This window comes from Canis lupus, chromosome 26, assembly GCF_048164855.1.
Source record: "Canis lupus baileyi chromosome 26, mCanLup2.hap1, whole genome shotgun sequence".
Lineage (NCBI taxonomy): Eukaryota > Metazoa > Chordata > Mammalia > Carnivora > Canidae > Canis > Canis lupus.
In genome coordinates, this window is record NC_132863.1 from 21,653,673 (window position 1) to 21,673,917 (window position 20,245).

The 20,245-nt window shown below is 46.3% G+C and overlaps 1 long non-coding RNA gene across 1 annotated transcript; it reads right to left on the minus strand.

Annotated features, from left to right (window-relative positions):
* Positions 1–4,245: 4,245 nt before the first annotated feature.
* Positions 4,246–20,220, minus strand: LOC140618230 (uncharacterized). The gene is made up of 2 exons (XR_012018431.1): positions 19,964–20,220; positions 4,246–4,580 (listed from the first exon to the last, which is right to left on the minus strand). It is a non-coding gene; the product is annotated as an uncharacterized lncRNA (long non-coding RNA).
* Between the last annotated feature and the right edge of the window lie 25 nt (positions 20,221–20,245).

Below are 20,245 nucleotides of genomic sequence, written 5' to 3' on the forward strand. Positions count from 1 at the left end.
CTGTGACACACAGCTCCCATCCACTAGTGTCCACCTGCCATCCCTGAGATGACTAGTAGAGGGTTTCCCGCTTTGTTGGGAAGGGAGTCGGGCACTTGAAGAAAGAGGCTCTGTAGCCACTTGCTCCCACAAGAACAAATCTCTTGCTTAGATAAAACTGGGCAACAGTAGGCATGCCTAAAGTGTGAGGTCAGATCTAGATGCACACGAGCCCTTTAGGTGAAAATAAATACTTCCCTGTGCTCCTTTCACTCAAACCCTGGGAAATTCAAGCTCCCTGGGCCTTGGCCAACTGGGATTCTAACTATGCCACCTGCCCAAGCCCTTTCCTCCCTCATCTGGGCTACTTGCGCCCCGGATCTCAGCTGTTCTGCCCTTGTCTGCCCTTGTCTTACTTCCTCTACATGGAGAGATCTATACCTGGGAGATAGGGTGTCTTCTCATTGGGAAGCTGCTCCTGCCAACCCAAATGAGTGCAGAATAAGCATCTTGGCCTGGAAAAACAGAACCAGAATGTCACTGAGCTATCCACTGATGATGCAGGGCAAACCACATGGGAGAGAAGGGATGGGTTCCCGTTTTACCAGCCCCTTCTGTTAGTGTTTGCCAGAGACTCCTGAGTCCATTTTGAAGGTGAGTAGCATCCATGACTCTGTGCAAGTCTTGTTTCCAGTACTCTGCTCTGCTGCCTTCCCACTGGCAGCAACTCAGGTAGTCTTTCCCCCTGAGAAAGAGCTCCCCCCAGAAGTGTACTTCCTGTGTAAGTTCAGCACAGGAGAATTACAGGGGTCTTGGATGAAAGTCTTTCCACTACCCTATCCACTGAGCCCAACACTGAATCACCACTGACTCAGAGTCTCCTGGTTTTGAATCATCATAATATGCCTCACCCCTCTTCTCAGGCACTCCTTGCCACACACTTTCTCTTTCCTGCTTCACCCCTACGGCGAGACAAGAATACTACTTCTACCCAGAGGTAGGGAAGGGCTTGGGGTTTCACCCAGTACCCATCCCGAGTAAGGGATGTGACTTGGTGTTTGTGATCACAAACTGGTGGGGGCCTGCCAGGGGCAGCAGGATCCATGGCATGTCTGGCAGGCAGAGGTGACTGGAAACTAGACATGGGTCTGCAAAAATTTTGTGAATTGTTGTCACCTTGACTATTAAAAACCAGAATGAGGACGACAGAGTTTTGTACTTTCTAATGGATTGTTCTAAAGAAGTGTGATAACAGTAGCTACTACAGTGCAAAATCTAAAGCCCAGGTCACAGCTGGTAAAGTGGCAAGGTGGTGTCGGTCAGCTTCCAAAGCTCGTATTCTTAACTGCCATGCCCTGTATCTGTATATACTCCAGCCCAGACCCCAGCCCCCAGCCTTGTATGCCTACACTCTGCTTATGTTATTTCTGCTTACATTAATTAGTACATCCCCTAAGAGATCGTAAAAACACCACTTAGAACCTGCATCTAGAAGAGTTTGCAGAGGGTTCTTTGAATTCCCACCTAACCTGGAAAGTGGGTGGGGCAGCTGATCTAACTGTTACAGCCACCACAGTTCAGACAGGCTGGGTGTCTAGCCAGCCCAAGGTCAGAAGGATTGCCAGCCACCAAGCCAGAGATCACACTGGTCTGGATCCAGGCCAGGCAACGATGTTTTTAGCCCTTTCTGTTCTGGGTGGCTCAGGTGGAAAAGTCCATCACAGACATTTAGAAAAAAAAAAAAACATTAAAACCACTGTTTCTGGGGCTTCCGAATTCAGGGCAGTTGTTCTCCACACAATTCCATTCGTGTTAGGGGAACATTTTGAATCATCCCCAAATTTGGTTGATAGGGGAATCTCCTGGCATTGTATGGGCCAAAGATATATTGCAAAGCATAGGACTTGTCCTGATGGAACAATATTTAAAATTCATCACAGTAAAAACCACAAGTTAACTGTAATGATGATACCTCACCAGGTTCAGTTTAAACTGTTCATTGTGTAGCATGTGCATTTTTGTTTGGTCTTATAAACTATACGATACATCTGGTCCCTGGCCCCAAAAATCTGTTCACAAACAGGCACCACACCCATCACTCCCTTTAAAGCTCTCAGGCTCATCCCCACCCTCCTTGCCCCTGGAAACCTCTCACTGAGGCCTGAAGAGCACCACAGGGCTGACTCTGCCCGTCACTTGATATCCCTTTGTCCTGCTTTATTTTTCTCATCTGACCTCCATCTGGTGCATTATTATCTATTCTATCTTCCTTCATCCCTCCACTAGATTATGAACTCGATGAAGGCAGGGGTTTTGTGTTCTTCACTCTTGTACCCTGAGCACCCAGCACAGTGCCTGACTCATAGCAGATCCTCAAAAAATAACTGGTTGGATGAACCTGAAAACAAGAGATAAGACCTCCCTAATCTAAGCTAAAGAGTGACCACTGTACTGCCCAGCATGCCCCATGTGGTTGGTACTTAGGGATCTACAGTCCCTCCCTTCTCCCCAAGCAGATTCTCCTTCAGCCACAGGAGGGCATCGCTGTCCCAAAGGGCACCTGTTGCTTCCAGCAAAGGCATTGAGAAGGTGAAGCTAGAAACTTGTGTATTAGGGAGGGGGAGCAGGGTGTGAAGGGAACGCCCCCAAACACTTTCCCTGCCCAGCCTGAGCTGAACTCAGAAGTTTATGATGGGCCGATTACCCTCTGTTGAGCACCTGAGGCCTTCAATGTCCAAACCAGGTCTTTAGCTATGACTGATAATAATGGCAGCATCCATCATTTGAGCACTGTGTGCCAGGCCCTGTATGTACCTTACCTCTTGTAATCTGACAGCAACCCAAAGGTACTATGGTTAGCTCATTTTGTGGAGAAAGACACTGAGTCTTTGCATGGTAAAGGGACTAACCTGAAGTCCCACACTGAGAAAAAGGCAGAAGCAAGATTTAAATGCCACATGCCTGACCAACGCCACAGCCTTTGACCACCAAACCATTGCTGTGAAAAGGGTAGGTCCAAGGACAGAGGGATGGATGACTGGGGCCAGGGGAAATCAGGGAGAGCTCAGAAGAGGGCACACTTAAGCTGAATATGAAAGATGATCAAGGTTGGTTCTTTGACAGAGTGTCAAGATTTCCCTTCCTTAAGAGACTAACCAAAAGGATGTGTGGAGGTATGGGGCAGGCCGATCTGGCTGACCTCTGGGCTCTGAGAGGGAGCCAATGCCAGGGACAGCATCTCGTCCCCTACTGAGGGACAGAAGTAAGTCTCCCATCAGACTTGTTGGAGAGGGGAGCAAACTGATGAAACTAAGAATAGACCCAGAGGCCACACTCAAGCCCTTCCTCCTCAACTCCCCTCTCTCTGTGCTGCATTTTCTCAAAATGAGTTTGCTCATTTGTAAAGTGGTCTCTCCACAGAATGAAAGTAATCAACACACGTAATGCTCTTAGCCCAATGACCTGAATTGTCAGTAATACTGTTTCCCAAAGCTCAGAGTTCCTGTGTCCCCAAATCAGCCAGTACTGTTGGTTTTGACAACCACATTTCAGCCTAGGGCAGACTTGGAACAACTCACCCCCACACACACAGGTGATAGAGTTTATCAGAAGATTTCAGACTGATAAGGTGGCGGGTTAGCTTGAGTGATCCTTGTACCCTCTCTCCCTGGGCCCAGAGTCTGTCCTTTCCTGCTTGATTTTCAGCCAAGAGCCTGAAAGTCAAGGTCCCGATCAGATGAGACCCAGACAGCTCTGACCAGGTGGCTTATAGATCCTCCATCCCAAGAAGATGAGACAACTCCCATCCAGACAGACCAGACCGGTCCCAAAGTCCCCAGTGGTGGCCAGAATTTGAGAGAGACTGAACACTCACAGCTTTCCAGCCAGATGATCTATAGTGGAGGCGTGGGGGAGCCCCTGGAACAAGAGTTGTCACGAAGGCCATACAGTTATCTAAACCAAGTCCTTGAAGCCCCAAGGACTCAGGGAGAAGTAACCAAGAGACAATATTCTCAGGGCCCTGCGCTGGACCTAGATTTTAATCTTACCCCACCTCTTACTGGATGTGTGTCCTTGGACCAGCTCCTCCCTCTCTGAACCTTAATACCCTCATGTCTAAGGGAAGACCGATGATAACTTCCTCAGGTGGTTACTGTGAGAATTAAGTGAGGCTCACATGAGCTTCCAGTGTTACTTGGTCAGGGCAAGAGGTAGACCAGTGAGCTTGCTAACAGCCCTCTGTTTTCACCAGAGACAGCAGAGATCTTGAGCACAAGAAAATATATTTCTGAAATCCAGGTCTCTCGAAGATTTAGAATATTATTAAAACAAATGAGAGAAATGCAGTCCATGGTATCCATCAGCCAGCAAGGGTTGGTGAGCACCTGCTTGGTGCCAGGCCCCAGGGTTCATGGTGAGCCACCAACTTCTTCCAGGGTCCCACCCCGCGTACAGTCTGCTGAGAAGCGTGGTAACTAGAGGAAAGCGAGGATGGTGGGGGAAGAGACGGGCCCTGGAAACTTCTCACAGTGGATGTGGCCTGTCAGGGGGCCAAGGAGTCTTGTATCAACCAGGTGGTCAGAGAGTAGGTGGAGAATGTTCTGGGAGGAGAGACAGAATGCACACCAGGCCAGTTAGCTCAAGAGAATGTGATGCGATGCATTCTAGGAGTGAGACACACATATGAATGAATAAATAGCTTTGGATCAGTCTTTGTAATATAAGATGTTTCCAAATGAATTTAAATGTCCATCCACCCAGATGGTTAAGTCAATTCTGGATACATTCACATAGTGGATACAATGCAGCCATTTGTAAAGAATGAGTTCTCCATGCATGAAAATGGATGTTCTCCAAGATACCTTTTAAGTCATTTCCAGGAATAGGGCTCACCATGTGCCAGACACTGTTCTGAGCACTTGGCAAATAGTAACTCATGATCCTCACACCAGCCCCATTCGGGAGAAAGAAAAGAAAAACATGGAACGTAGGTTACTTGCTCCAAGTCACTCAGCCAGTAGGTGGAGGAGGCAGGATTTGAACTTGGGACCTGGAACTAGCATCTGTGCTGGACCATTCCACACACACACACACCCTGCCCCTTCAGAATGTGTAGTTTGGGGATGCCTGTGTGGCTCAGCGGTTTGGTGCCTGCCTTCAGCCCAGGGCGTGATGCTGGGGACCTGGGATGGATCCTGCATGGAGCCTGCTTCTGCCTATGTCTCTGCCTCTCTGTCTCTCATGAATGAATGAATGAATACATACATACATAAATACATACATACATACAATTTTAAAAAGAATGTGTAGTTTGCTTCTGTAGGGGAGGCCAAACTTTACCACTAATCTTAGGCTTTCAGCTGGGACTCTAACAAAAATTAGATTAAAAAGAAAAAATTTGCATTAATTCATGTAGCACACATTACTCAGAGAAACCTAATGAAAAGTAACTCAAAATGGCAGCTTAGAATTCAGCCTAGATAGCATCTTCAACAAAAAAAAAATGATAAATTTGCAGAGAAATAACTGAACAAAAGGAAATGACTTAAGGCTTATGAGGGCAGCAGACTGTGGAAAGGTAAATATACAGGAGGGAACAAATGGAGGAAGGTTTGTTTGCAAATTCCCGTGGTGTCATCCTCTAGATTTATATCTGTCTCCAATAAAAGAATTAATATCCTGCCTTTAGGCAAAGAGGGAGCCTTTTCTGGGCTTGCTGCTTCTTAATTGCTTTCAGCTCAAAATAATTTTTATGTCAAAGAGGCATATTTTGGGATGACATATTCTGGTTTCTTTCACTTCCATCCTTATAAAATAAAATGGTTATAAGTACTCATTTGATTATCTCTATAGAGACCCTCCACCCTGGAAAGACACACCAAACAGTAATAGTGGGTGAAGGGAGATGGGACACCTGGGTAGCTAAGGGATGGTGTGGGAGGGGGACGTATTTTACACTGCCTTTTTCTTTTTCTTTTGCTTTTCCTTTTTCTTTTTCTTTTTTTTTTTTTTTTTTTTTTTTGGTTTTTGCTTTAGAATTTTGTACCATGCACTTTCTGTTTAAGAGTTTATTTATTTGAAAGAGAGCACAGAGGGAGAGGGAGAAGCAGTCTCCCCGCTGAGCAGGGAGGCCAGTGCAAGGTCCCTGAGATCATGACCTAGCAAAATGCAGACCCTTGACTGACTGAGCCACCCAGGTACCCTGTACCATGCACTTTTAATGTGTATTAAAGATCCTGCTGGCTGGGGGAAGAGGATGGACTCAAATGCTCTGTATGGGAGTGCAACTTGCTAGGACCACCTTGGAAAATGAATTTTCCTAGATGTAAACCCAAGAGAAATGAGTGCGTATGTCCAAAAAAGGCATTTCAATAGTCTCATACTGGAAAAAAAAAAAAAACAAAAAACGAAGTTCCTATGGATGGTAGGATATAAAAATCCATGTGTCTAGTTCTACAAGGGACTAGCACACTGCAAGGCAAATGAACATGTGACAAATGCACAAATGTGCTGATGAATTTCGAGGATATGACGTTCATCCAAATAAACCAGACGCAAAAGAGCACATACCACATGGTTCCATTGATACGAAATGAATCTGTGGTGTCAGAAATCAGGATCAAGGGTACCCTCGGGAGAGGGTAAAGGAGCAAATGGAAGGGCTCAGTGGGACTTCTTGGGGGCTGGTCATGTGCTGTTCCTTGAATTGGGTGATGGTTTCTCAAGCGTGTTCAGTCCGTGAGAATTCATTGAGATCACACTTTTGACTATGAATTATATGTATGTATGTCACTCGTGAATAAACAGCTTCAAGAATGAAAAAGCAGGGCGGCCTGGGTGGCTCGGCGGTTTAGGGCCGCCGTCAGCCCAGGGTGTGATCCTGGAGACTGGGGATCGAGTCCCATGTTGGGCTCCCTGCATGGAGCCTGCTTCTCCCTCTTCCTATGTCTCTGCCTCCCTCTGTCTTTCATGAATGAATAAATAAAATCTTAAAAAGAAAAAATGAAAAAGCAGCTGGGGGGCATTTGCAACTGTCAAGGTGAGAGATAAGAGAGCTGGGGCTGGCCTGGAGTGCTGATGGTGGGGTGGAGAGAGGGCTAGGGAGAGGGGTAGTGAGGGAGCTTGAGAAGCCAGGAGGGTGCCCAACTTCTGGCCGGCTGCTATGGTGCAGCCAGAGAGATGCTGGTAGCAGACACGGGCATGCAGGAGTATGAAGAGCTTGGTTTTTGTGGTGCCCAGGGGATGTGCAGGATGGATGTCATTCCAAGAAATGGTTGGCTGTGTCTGGGTTCAGAAGAAAGATCTAGAATCTTTGATTTTACAAAGTCCAACTTGGAGCCCCTTCCAGGGTGAATCCTACTCACTGGGAACCTATCTGGTTAGGAAAAACAGCCTTGGGATCCCTGGGTGGTGCAGCGGTTTGGTGCCTGCCTTTGGCCCAGGGCGCGATCCTGGAGACCCAGGATCGAATCCCACGTCGGGCTCCCGGTGCATGGAGCCTGCTTCTCCCTCTGCCTATGTCTCTGCCTCTCTCTCTCTCTCTCTCTCTCTCTCTCTGTGACTATCATAAATAAAAATAAAAATTAAAAAAAAAAAAAAGAAAAACAGCCTTGTCCCCTCTGAGCTTTATCCCTGGAGCCCTTTGGGCTTGATGGAACCTGGCAGGTCTAGCTGGTTGGTCCCAAGGTAGACCATTCCTGCCATTCCCAGTGGCCAGGGCTCTGGGGCCAGGTGCTCAGGAAGCTCAGTGAAAGAGAAAGGGTGGAGCAGATGTTCCCCAAGGCCTGAGCCTGAGGGGGAGCTAGGTCAAGGGCTGAGTTAACAGTAACTCCATTAGTCACAGCCAGGTGGTCCCAGTGAAGGTCCCTGGGACTGGTCTGTGCCACACTCAAGGTGGCAGACACGAGGAAACTAAAGTTTCACAAAGAAGTTTAATGTAGTCTTACCTATAGAGCCTCAAATATGCCCCCTTTGAGAGAGAGTCGGAGGATCCGGGAGCAAGGTGTCTGTTTCCCAGGGGCAAGAGATGGAATGTACCTGCCCACACGTCAGACTGCCCACGCACCTTCTCCTCCACCTTCTCCTCGGTGTTCGACCACCTGCTCCCCTAGCGTCCAGCCCCCTCCACCTCCTGCCCCTCCACACCCACCACTGCAGTCTCCACGACCAACTCCAAAAGCATCGCTTCTTCGCCTCTCCCCTCCCCCGCCCCCTCTTCTCTCCATCTCCAGGCCCTTCACCTTTGTTTCTTCCAAACTCAAGCTGTCTGAAAATGCCCACACTGCGCGGGGTGGGGGTGGGGGTGGGGATATATTAACAGCTTTTTTTTTATTATACCTGACCATTCGAAACATCTAAAACAACAAAAGTTACTATCCTCCATGATTTACCATCACCACCCAAGATAATATTGTTTCATGCTGATTCTTCCTGACTTCTCTTCCATAATGACAGTTAATCATTGAGTGCTTACTTCTTGCCAAACACAATTCTGAGCACGTCGAATGAAAACAGAATTATAAACGTAATTCTCAAAACAACCTAATGGGGCACCTGGGTGGCATAGTCAGTTAACCTGCTCCCTTGGGCTCAGGTCACAATTCCAGGATCCTGGGATCAAGCCTCATATGAGGCTTGCTCAGCAGGGAGCCTGCTTCTCCTCCCTCTGCATGCCGTTCCTCCCACCTCCACCACCACTTGTGTTCTCTCTGTCAAAAAAATAAAGAAAAAAATCTTAATTAAAAAAAAAACCCTTATCGAATGTATACCATTGTTTTCTCCATTTTACAGGTGAAGAAACGGAGGCACAGAGAGTAAGATGAGTCATCTGCTCCCTCATCTCCCACTTCTCCCTACACGGGGCTCCCTGCTGTTCCTCAGGCCAGCCTGGTGTGCCCCACCTCCTGGTCTTTGCATGTGCTTTTCCATCTGCCTGGAACATTTCCAGATCTTTACATGGCCCAGCCACACACACACCTCACTCCTCCTACCACCCTCCGGCCACACACACATACACACACATACACACATACACACACACACACACACACACACACACACACTATATGCAGGTCTCTGATCAAATGCCACTTCCTGGAAGGCTTTCCCCTGACCCTCCACCCCTTCTACTAGCTTTCTTTTGCTTCATAACAATTTTTACCACCAGCCATATTCATTCATCCATTCAGCACATATCTAGCAAGGCCCTCAAGTGTGCCACATACCGTTCTGAGTACTGGGGCTGCAACAAGGAAAAGATAGATGCAAGCTCCACCCTGATGGAACTTACACCCTCAGGGAAGCAGACATTATTCCACTGGCTCATAACAGCTGGCCTATATCCTGGCTCCATTTATGAGCCATGTGGCTCAATGCTTAACCTTTCTGAGCCTCGGTCCCCTCATCTGCAAAACTGGGCTAATCATAAAGCCCACCATGAGGGCTGTTGCAAAAATGAAACAAACTAGGGGTGCCTGGCTGGCTCAGTTGGTAGAGCATCCGACTCTTGATCTCAGGGTTGAGTTTGAGCCCCATGTTAGGGGTAGAGATTAAATTTTTTAAAATGAAATGAGCTAATATAGTAACAACTGTTCAGTACTTATTGGCACTTATTATTATGGTTATGATTATCATCATTAGGCTCCATAGGGAGGCAGAGGTGGTCAGTCTTTCCGCCCAGGACCCCATGGCCCCAAAGTTTCTCAGAGCAGCCAGAGAGATCAATGGGGGGCAGAGAAGGCATGAGAGAGGAAGCAGGCCTTGAACCAGGACTCAAAGAGGGGATGGGATTTGGAGAGGTGGGAGTTGGGGAGAGAAGGCTCACCAGGCAGGACTCCCTGACCAGAGGGAAGCAGGTGGAGCTGAGTGCCCAGGCCTAAGTGTGCTTCTCTTCTTTTGTCCCCCTCGGAGAGCACACATGGTGGCTGGGCACCCTCTGCTGCCCCTCCTGTCTGGTGCAAGTTCTGGAGGTAAAGGAACAGCCCGGTAAGGAAGCAGGAGGTGGGTAAGGCAGCCAATGGGTTTAAGAGGGCAGCAGTGGTCTCATGCCCCAGAGACTGTAAGCATGAGACTGTGAGGACATCCAGACAAGAAATGTCACCAGAACACTTTTGTGAGGCTCAATTCTACCTTGAACTTGGCCAAACCCCAGAAGGGTGACAGAGTGGAGACCAGGCAGGCCCTGGTGTGGATGGAGCAGCCCAGGTGTGACAGTTGTTTTTAATTTGCCTTTTTGCTCTGTCAAGATCACCCAGATCACCAACATCCCCATATCGCCAAGTCCAATGGCCGCTGCTCTGGCGCCTTGTCCTCCCAGCAACCTCCATATAGCAACCGGCCCGTTAGGGCTTCCAGAGACCCCGCTCTGACCCAGCTGCCCCTCCCAGCCTCCTTGGCAGGATCCTTGGTCAGTCAGTTGCTTGCTTGCTTGCCTGGTTTTGAGCACTTTCTTGCTTCCTAACACTACAAGATGCTCCAGCCTATCCTGCCAGATCCTAGATTGGGTATTTCTTCAAAGAGCCCTGGTTCCTTTTATTGGAGAATGGTATTAGAAACCAAGATCTGGGATGCCTGGGTAGCTCAGTGGTTGAGTGCCTGCCTTCGGGCCAGGATGTGATCCTGGAGTCCCGGGATCAAGTCCCACATCAGGCTCCCTGCATAGAGCCTGCTTCTCCCTCTGCCTGTGTTTCTGCCTCTCTCTCTCATGAATAAATAAATAAAATCTTAAGTAATAAATAAAATCTTAAAAAAAAAAAAGAAACTAAGATCTGGGTGCTAAATGTGCTTCTTGCTCTTTGAATGTCTTTCTTTTAGGCTCTGACAGCCAACAGAGCAAAGAAATATATGTGTGTATACTAATCTGTAATATACACATACCCATAAATATTTCTGTATGTAACCATCTGTATCTATATTAAATTTAACATAGTTCTCACTAACAGTTCTTTTTACAACTTTTTTATAATATCTATTTTGTTGCTGAGATTATTTTTTCCTTCATTTCAAGGGAATTTGTAATTGATTGTCAAAGCATTTTTATGATGGCTGCTTTCAGATCTTCTCAGATAATTCTAACATCAGATTCAGCTCAGTGCCAGAGTCTGTTGATTGTTTTTCTCATTCAAGTTGTGGTTTTCTTTTTTTTTTTTTAAGATTTTATTTATTTATTCATGAGAGACACAGAGAGATAGAGAGACACAGGCAGAGGGAGAAGCAGGCTCCATGCAGGGAGCCCGACGTGGGACTCGATCCTGGGACTCGATCCTGGGACTCCAGGACCACGCCCTGGGCCGAAGGCAGGTGCTAAACTGCTGAGCCACCCAGGGATCCCCTGATTTTCTTGATTCTTATTTGGATGGGTGATTTTCAGTTGTATCTTGGTCATTTTTGTCTGTGATCTTTAGAAACTCCAGGTCCTACTTAAGCCCCTTATTTTAGCAGGCAAACATGGTGTTTAGGTTTAATGCAGGTCCCAGACCATTTTTGTGGGCTGTGGTTCCAATGACAGTTTAGTTTTTAGAGCCTTTGCTATATTATTTTGGTCACTTTGGTTTATCTGGTATCATTGGATCTTGTACTGGCTTCCACTCACGCTACCAGGAGGGTAGAAGTGATTGCCCCAGGCCTGGCTGCTCTGTGTCCCTTGGTAGGGAGGGAAGTGTCAGACCTACTGGGATTGCTTGTTCTGGCAGGGTCTATCCTGCCTTTCCACCTGTTCACAGCACCCCCCCCCCGCCCCTGTGTCTCCCTGAGGGGAATGTGAGTGCTCCTCCTGCGTGCTGTTAGCGGTATTGGACTCATCTGATATTGGCAGGGAGGCTCCCTTCAATCCAGGGCTGCCTACCTGAGCCAGATAGACTTAGGCACATTTCTGTGTTGTTTTTGTTGTTGTTGTTAAAGATTTTATTTATTTATTCATGAGAGACGGGGGGTGGGGGGCAGAGACATAGGCAAAGGGAGAAGCAGGCTCCCTGCCAGGGGCCTGATGCGGGACTCAATCCTCGCACCCTGGGATCACCTGAGCCGAAGGTAGACACTCAACCACTGAGCCATCCAGGTGCCCCACATTTCTGGTTTGATGTGGTACTGGTAGTCTAAAGCTCTTTGTGGCAAATTACCGCAGTCTTGATGGCTTAAAACAACAGAATCTATTCTCTTACTTCTGGGGGTCAGAAGTCCAAAAGCAGTATCACTTGGGCAAACCAAGGTGTTGACAGGACCACAACTCCTTCTGGGGGCTCTAAGGAGGAAACTATTCCCTGCCTCTTCCAGCTTCTGGTGTCAGCTATTTTTCCTTGGTTTGTGGCTACATCAATCTGGTCTTTAATGCCAGCACCTTCAAATTTCTCAGCTCTGTGGTCACATGACTTTCTTTGGGGCGGGGCAGGGGGAGGGAGGACAGGGGAGAGGTAGGAGGAGAGAGAGAAATCTGCTTTCCTCCTATATACATGCAATTGCATTTTGGGCCACCCTGATAGACTGGGATAATCTCCCCACCTCAAGATCCTTAACTTAATCCTATCTGTAAAGGTCTTATATCCATGTAAAGTAACATTTATAGGTCCCAGAGATTAGGACCTGACTTCTTTGGGAGATTATTTTTCAGGCTGCCACATGTAGCCATAGACAACTTACCCCCATGTCACTATATAAAAGGGGGTTTTCTCAGCTTTCTCTTCTATAAAAGGGGGTTAATAACAGTGATATTGGGATGAGGATTATATAAGCCACTGCATACAAAACACCTATCACTGCATTTCGCATTCTTGGGTCAGCCACCTGTTGCCTTGCTAGATGGGAAAAAAAGATTCCACCATGGGAGAAGGATGGGATCACAAAGGGTAGGAGGCAGGTCAGTAGAAATCTATGTGTCCTCACTTCCCACTGAGGGCACAAATCCTGCAAAAGACAGTTAGCTAGGGTAAAGGGAAAGTCAAAAGCACTGGAGAGGTTGCACCTGAAGGTAAAGCCTCACATCTCAGGTAAGGCTTACAGAGTTCCCTGAAGTTCCCCATACTTCCAGATCAGGCTGGGAAAGCTGCCAGAGTGGAGCACCTCTGTGCCAGAGGTGACACTCAAAAGAGTTAACAACTGGCAGGACAGTGCCAATCACAAGACTGGCCCTAGGTTGGAACAGGTTCCTGGGGGTCCCTGCTGTGCCCTGTTATCCACTCTTTAATTGCTAGATCACAGAGAGGTCTGAGAAGGCAGTGCCTGGGGGAAGAGAAGGGAGAAGAGCAGTAGGGGCCAGGGGGCACTGCTACCCTGCTACCCAATAACCGTTCTGGAGGTATTTTAGTTTGGGTGTTTTTTTTTTTTGTTTTTGTTTTTTGTATTTTAGTATTTTAATAATCATTGAGATCTTTGTGGCAGATTGCATGTCCCAGAAATGGCTATAACAAAATCTCCCATCCCACCTGGTCTACTTAATGATGTGACTTTTACCCTCCTCCCACCGAGAGAGAAGGTCTAAGTTTCCTTCCCGTTAATCTAGGGTGGGGGTGGGGCTAACTATGGAATAAGTAACGTGACGTGACTTCCAAGTTTAGGTCCCAAAATGTGATAGAGCTTCCACCTGGTTCTCTTGGGACACTATTGGAATCCAGGCATCCTGCTATAAGGAAGCCAAACAGCCTTCAGAGAGGTCACATTTAGGTATGAACTAAATGTTTGTGTCCCCCTCATACACACATCCTAATTCATATGTTGAAGTCCTTACCTTCATTCAACGTGCTCCCAATTCCGAGAGGAGCTTCAGGCTTTACCTTCTCATATGCTATCTTGGGATGGGGGACGGAGGTAAGCAATAGCTTTGAGGTGTTGGCTCAAGATTTATCCCCACAGAGAGATTGTTTTAAGTGAAAAGAAAATGTGTTGTTGTTGTTGTTGTTTGTTTTTACTACTGCTTTTTATGAGGGCTTTCTGTACCAGGCACATTTGTCCTCACCCGAGCTAAAATATTTTTTTGAAAGTAATTTCAAGCTTATAAGAAACAAGCAAAAATTGTATGAAGACTTCCCATTACTACCTTCACTCAGATTCCCCGACTGTTAACATTTTATACTTGCTTTATCCTTCTCCCTCTTTGTCTCTGTAATGAGATCTTTTTAAAAGCCAAAGGGACTGGGTCTGGCTCAGGTAAGATGGCCCTTATTTCTCCCAATGGATGCAGTCATAAAACCTGGACAGAGTACATGGAGTAGCTATTTAAGAACTCTGAAGAATAAGCAGTAGCAGAACGATGGAGGGACAAGACCAGAATTTGAAGTACCACCACGCTAGCAATGAGCTTACCTTTTTTTTTTTTTTAAGATTTTGTTTATCCATGAGAGACACAGAGAGAGGCAGAGACACAGGCAGAGGGAGAAGCAGGCTCCATGCAGGGAGCCCGATGTGGGACCCGATCCCAGGACCCCAGGGTCACACCCTGGGCTGAAGGCAGACACTTAACCGCTGAGCCACCCAGGCATCCCAAGTTTACCATTTTCACCACAGTATTTCCCAGCCTGGACCCAATGCAGCTTACAACGTGGAAATGCTGCACATCAGGGTAGACAAAGAAAGTTCTAGAGTCCCACTAATTCTGATTAAGTTCAGAAAAGTTCTCCTAATGCTTAGAGTTGGGGAAATCTCCCAGATTTGTTTCTTCATTCCATTCACTTGCACATTGGCCCCCAAGAAATCCCATGGGGAGGGTAGTAGCAACAGCAGTGATGCTCCACACCCGCAGGAGCCGAAAACATTGAGAGATGGGGACATTCCTCTCCATTCACAGGGGCTGAGAGAGGAGAGCATACTCCTGTTGCCTTTCCTTATCTTCTGTTCGCTCACTGCTTGGTTCCTAACACGGGTGCAGTCATGGAAGGTGATGGACATACTAGAACAAATAAGTTTCCAGATTTCTGATTGGAGGACCAAAAAGAGAGCCCCAGCAAACCAAAAATTTACAGAGGCAATCACAAGAAGAGCTCAGAAGAGCAACCTAAGTTGTTTATAAACTCCTGGGCCCATCCCCTGTTTTGTATATGTGAATTAAACACAAAAAGGTTCACCTAGACTTTGAGAATTTACTATAGGATTAACTACTGCCCAGGTTCTAGACAGACCACTGAGTGCTGCACACATGGAACAGATTCAAATGGCAGGGGAGAGGCTTTGAAAATAGAAAGGACCTGGAAGTCCTAACCCACAGCCTGAGCCAATCTGATCAATTGCCTGCCTGCTAGAACAAAATATCAACATTCTCCATAGGATTTTTTTTTTAAGATTTTGTTGATTTATTCATGAGAGACACACAGAGAGAGGCAGAGACATAGGCAGAGGGAGAAGCAGGCTCCCCACAGGGAGCCTGATGTGGGACTCGATCCCAAGACCCCAGGATCATGCCCTGAACTGAAGGCAGACAGTCACTCAACCACTGAGCCACCGAGGTGCCCCTCTCCATAGGATTTTTTTTTTTAAGATTTATTTATTTTATTCAGAGAGAGAGAGAGAGACAGAGAGACAGAGAGAGAGAGAGAGACTGAGAGGCAGAGACACAGGCAGAGGGAGAAGCGGGCTCCATGCAGGGAGCCCGACACGGGACTCCATCCCGGGTCTCCAGGATCACACCCCAGGCTGCAGGCGGCGCCAAACCGCTGCGCCACTGGGGCTGCCCTCGATAGGATTTTTAAAGGACTCTGAGTATTATAGCATGATATTCAGAATATCCAAATATATGCCAAAATGACTTTACATATGAAGAAACATGAAAATCTCAACTCACATGGGAGAAGACAATCAACAAATGCCAATGCTGAGGTGATATAGATGTTGGAATTATCTGACAGTCTTTAAAGCAGCTAATATAAAAATGCTTCAGCGAATAGGGGCAAACCGTCTCAAAAGGAATGGGTAGATAGAAATTTTAAGCAAATAACGTGAGAAGAACAAAATGAGAATTCTTAGAATTGAAAATCTTAGAATTGAAAAAAAACATAAATAAAAACTTAAAAACTCTTTGGAATGGGTGGCTAGCAGAATAGAGATGGTAGAGAAACAAGTCATTGATCTCAAAGATAGAAAAATAGAAATTATCCAATCTGAGGGTGCCTGGGTGGCTTAGTCGGTTAAGCTTTCTTGATTTCAGTTCAAGTCATGATCTCAGGGTTATGAGATCGAATCTTGCATTGGGCTCCATGCTGGGTGTGGAGCCTGCTTAAAATTCTTTCTCTCTGGGACGCCACTGGCTCAGGGGTTGAGCATCCACTTTCAGCTCAAGGTATGATCCTGGGTCCAGGGATTGAGTCCCGAGTTGAAGTCCCTGCGAGGAGCCCACTTCTTCCTCTATGTCTCTGCCTTTCTCTGTGTGTCTCTCATGAATAAATAAATTTAAAAAAAGATTATTTTTTCCCTCTGCCCACCCCACCCCCCACTTGTGTGTGCATGCACATCCATGCACCTGCGTGCTCTCTCTTTCTCTCAAAAGAAAAAAATTATCCAATCTGAACAACAGAGAGAAAGATTGTGAGGAACCTCAGGAATGGGTGAGACTATTCCAAAAGAGCAAATGTTTGTGTAATCAGAATCTAGGAAGAACAGGAGAAATATGGTGCAGAAAAAATATTTGAAAAAAATGGCTGAAAATTTCCATGAATGAAACACAAACAGCATAAACCCAAAGGGATCTAAGCCCCATTTTTCAGACCTTGGAGTCACAAGGAAGGAACCACTTCCCCTGTCATCTGAGATACTTATAACTTGAGACTAAAATGACATCCTGTGTCCTTTATAAACCATGAAAATAATACACACAAAGATTAAAAATAAACTCAATCAGTTCAGAATGATATTAAATGGAAAGTCTAATCTCCTAGTCCCACCTCTTAGAGTCACTCATTATTTCCATTTTAAGTTCTTCCGGTTGCTAAAGTTGGACTTTAAAAGATTTGAACACTGGGGTGCCTGGGTGGGTCAGTTGGTCAAGCGTTGGACTCTTGATTTTGGCTTAAGTCATGATGTCAGGATCATGGGATGGAGCCCTACTTTGGGCTCAGTGCTCAGCAGGGAGTCTACTTGAGATTCTCTCTCTTCTTCTGCCCCTCCTCTTCCTCTCTCTCTCTCCCTCTCAAATAAATAAATAAATAAATAAATAAATAAATAAATAAATAAATCTTTTTTAAAAATTAAAAAATAAAAGATCTGAACACTTAACATCTTTATTAATGAATAACTAGACTTAAGCTAACCAGTTAAGTCTTATAAGAAAATAAATCATAATTCTGTAAAAAAGAAAAATGAACATAGAACCAAAATCACTGGGCAGTCCCGGTGGCGCAGCGGTTTAGCGCCGCCTGCAGCCTAGGGCATGATCCTGGAGACCCTGGATTGAGTCCCACGTCGGGCTCTCTGCATGGTGCCTGCTTCTCCCTCTGCCTGTGTCTCTGCCTCTCTCACAGACACCTGTCCTGTGTCTGTGTCTCTATGAATAAATAAATAAATAATCTTTAAAAAAAAGAACCAAAATTACTTTGAAATGCAACACCAAAAAAAAGAAATCCAATTAAAAATAGGCAGAGGACATGAATAGACATTTTTCCAAAAAAGACATCCAGATGGCCAACGAACGTGAAAATTTGCTCAACATCAGTAATCATCAGGGAAATGTAAATCAAAACCAGAATGAGCTATCTTACACCTGTCAGAATGATTAGAATAAAAAAGATAAGAAATAACAAATATTGACCAAAATATGGAGGAAAAGGAACTCTTTGCACTGTTGGTGGGAATGTAAATTGATGCAGCCATTGTGGAAAACAGTGTGGAGGTTCCTCAAAAAATTAGAAATGCCATGCCATCCAGTAATTCCACTACTGGGTATCTTTTACCCAAATAAAACAAACAAAAAACACCCCCACTTAATTTGAAAATATATATGCGTCCTTATGTTTATTGCAGCATTATTTGCAGTAGTCAAATAGGGATGTAAGTGTCTATCAGTAGATGAATGGATAAAGAAGATGCAATATACATATACAGTGGAATATTACTTGGCCATTAAAAGGATATCATATCTTGCCATTTGCGACAGCATGGACTGACCTACAGGGTATTATGCTGAGTGAAGTAAGTCAGACTGAGAAAGACAAATACCATATAAATTTACTTACAGGTGGAATCTACAAAACAAATGAATTTTTTTTTTATTTTTTTATTTTTATTTTTTTTTAATTTTTTTTTTTATTTATTTATGATAGTCAGAGAGAGAGAGAGAGGCAGAGACACAGGCAGAGGGAGAAGCAGGCTCCATGCACCAGGAGCCCGACATGGGATTCGATCCTGGGTCTCCAGGATCACGCCCTGGGCCAAAGGCAGGCGCCAAACCGCTGCGCCACCCAGGGATCCCGATGAATTTTTTTTTTAAATGCAGAAACAGTCCCATACAGAGAACATAAGATTGTTACCAGAGGGGAGGGGGGCAGGAGGAGAGGCAAAATGGGTGAAGGGGAGTGGGAGATTCAGGCTTTCAGTTACGGAATGAATAGTTCCCAGGAATAAAAGGTACAGCATAGAGAGTATGTACTGTAATAGCATTGTATAGGACAGGTGGTAGCTACCCTGGCGGTGAGCGGACAGCATAATGTATAGACTTGTCCAATTACTATGTTGCACATCTGAAACTCATGTAACATTGTGTGTCAACTATAATTCAATAGAAAAGAAAAAAAGCCAGGTTGGAAAGGAGCTCCTCCTTTTAATTGTCTCCCTCCCTCCCTCTCTCTCTCTCTGTCTCTTTTAAAAGTAGGCTCCACACCCAGCATTGGAGCCCAGCACTGGGGTTGAATGCACATCCTGAGATCAAGACCAGGGCTGAGATCTAGAGTCTAGACACTTAACCAAATGAGCCACCCAGGCACCCCTAATTTTGTCTCTTAATATCTATTCTTCCTTTCTTCTATAGGCACAGAACCCCTATTTTTAGTTGGGCATGGGGCACCCAGAATGAATGCTATATTTCCCAGCTTCCTGAGCAGCTCAATTTAGCTACAGGACTAGGTAGTAGCCAGTGAGGTATGCCGGGAAGAGATGCATGCAACTTCTAGGTCATGCACTTGCAGGGAAGGGGATATATCCTCACATTCCCCTTTTCCCTCTTTCCACTGGTTGGGATGCAAACATTCTGGAGAGCCAGCTTGGGTCATTCACAGGAGAGAGTAGGATTCTAGGGATGGAGAGGTACAAGTAGAAGGATCCGCCTGTGAAACTGAGGTGCCCTATCTGCCTCTGGACTGTTATAAGAGAGAGACAACAACGTCAGACTCATTTCAGCCACTGTTAATTTGGTTTCTGTTACAGCCCGTATCCGAAATAATGCAAAATTCCCAAAGCAGTCACAAGCTGAGATTCTAGGGAAGGGGACATGAATGATGGGAAGCGTGTCAAAGAACTTTAAGGTCATGTTAAAATATCTCAGGAGCACATGCAGGAAGACCCAGAGAAGGATTATCCATACCTGCCTCCCACCTGTCCTGCTCCGCTGTGTCACAATGTTTCCCTGGGGCCAGAGTATTTCTGTGAGTTCTTTCTACACCGGCATCCGCGTCCACGCAGTGGGCCAACTCCTAGGACCTTGGCTAAACCTAGCTACCTCAGGGAAGCACTCCGCACACCCCAGGCCAAGGCATCTCTGTTGTATGCACCTCAGAGCATGGCGTCACGTATTATGCACAGTACTCACAAATTTGAAAGTTCACATTTATCTCCGCGGTAATTTAATAGACTAAGTTCTGCGAGGTCGGGGACTGAATCTGTCTCCTTCCCTGTTGTATCCCCAGCACCTAGGACAGGGCATGGCATATGGTAGGCGCTCAAGAAGAACCTAAGTGTGGAATGAATGAATGAGTCAGTGAATGAATGAATGAATGAATGAATGAAAGAAAGAAAGAAAGAAAGAAAGAAAACCAGACATGACCGGACAGGCTCCATGCAGGGCAGTGTAAATAAATACCGACTCCTCTTCCAGGGAAAAATGCGGAGCTCAGGATCGTGAACCATTCTTGACCGCTAAGTGAAGGTTCCGACCAATGCGCCGACCTCCGCCCACCACCCTGGGGGACGCGCGTGTCCTTCCACGTGTGAACCTGCTGAAGGTCACCCAGCCGGGAACGAACGGCTCCCACTTCCCAGGTGCAGAAACACGGGGAAAGAGGCGCCGGGCCGGCCGGGAGCCCGCGGCGGGGACGGCGGGGACGGCGGGGACGGCGGGGACGGCGGGGGCGGCGGGGACGGC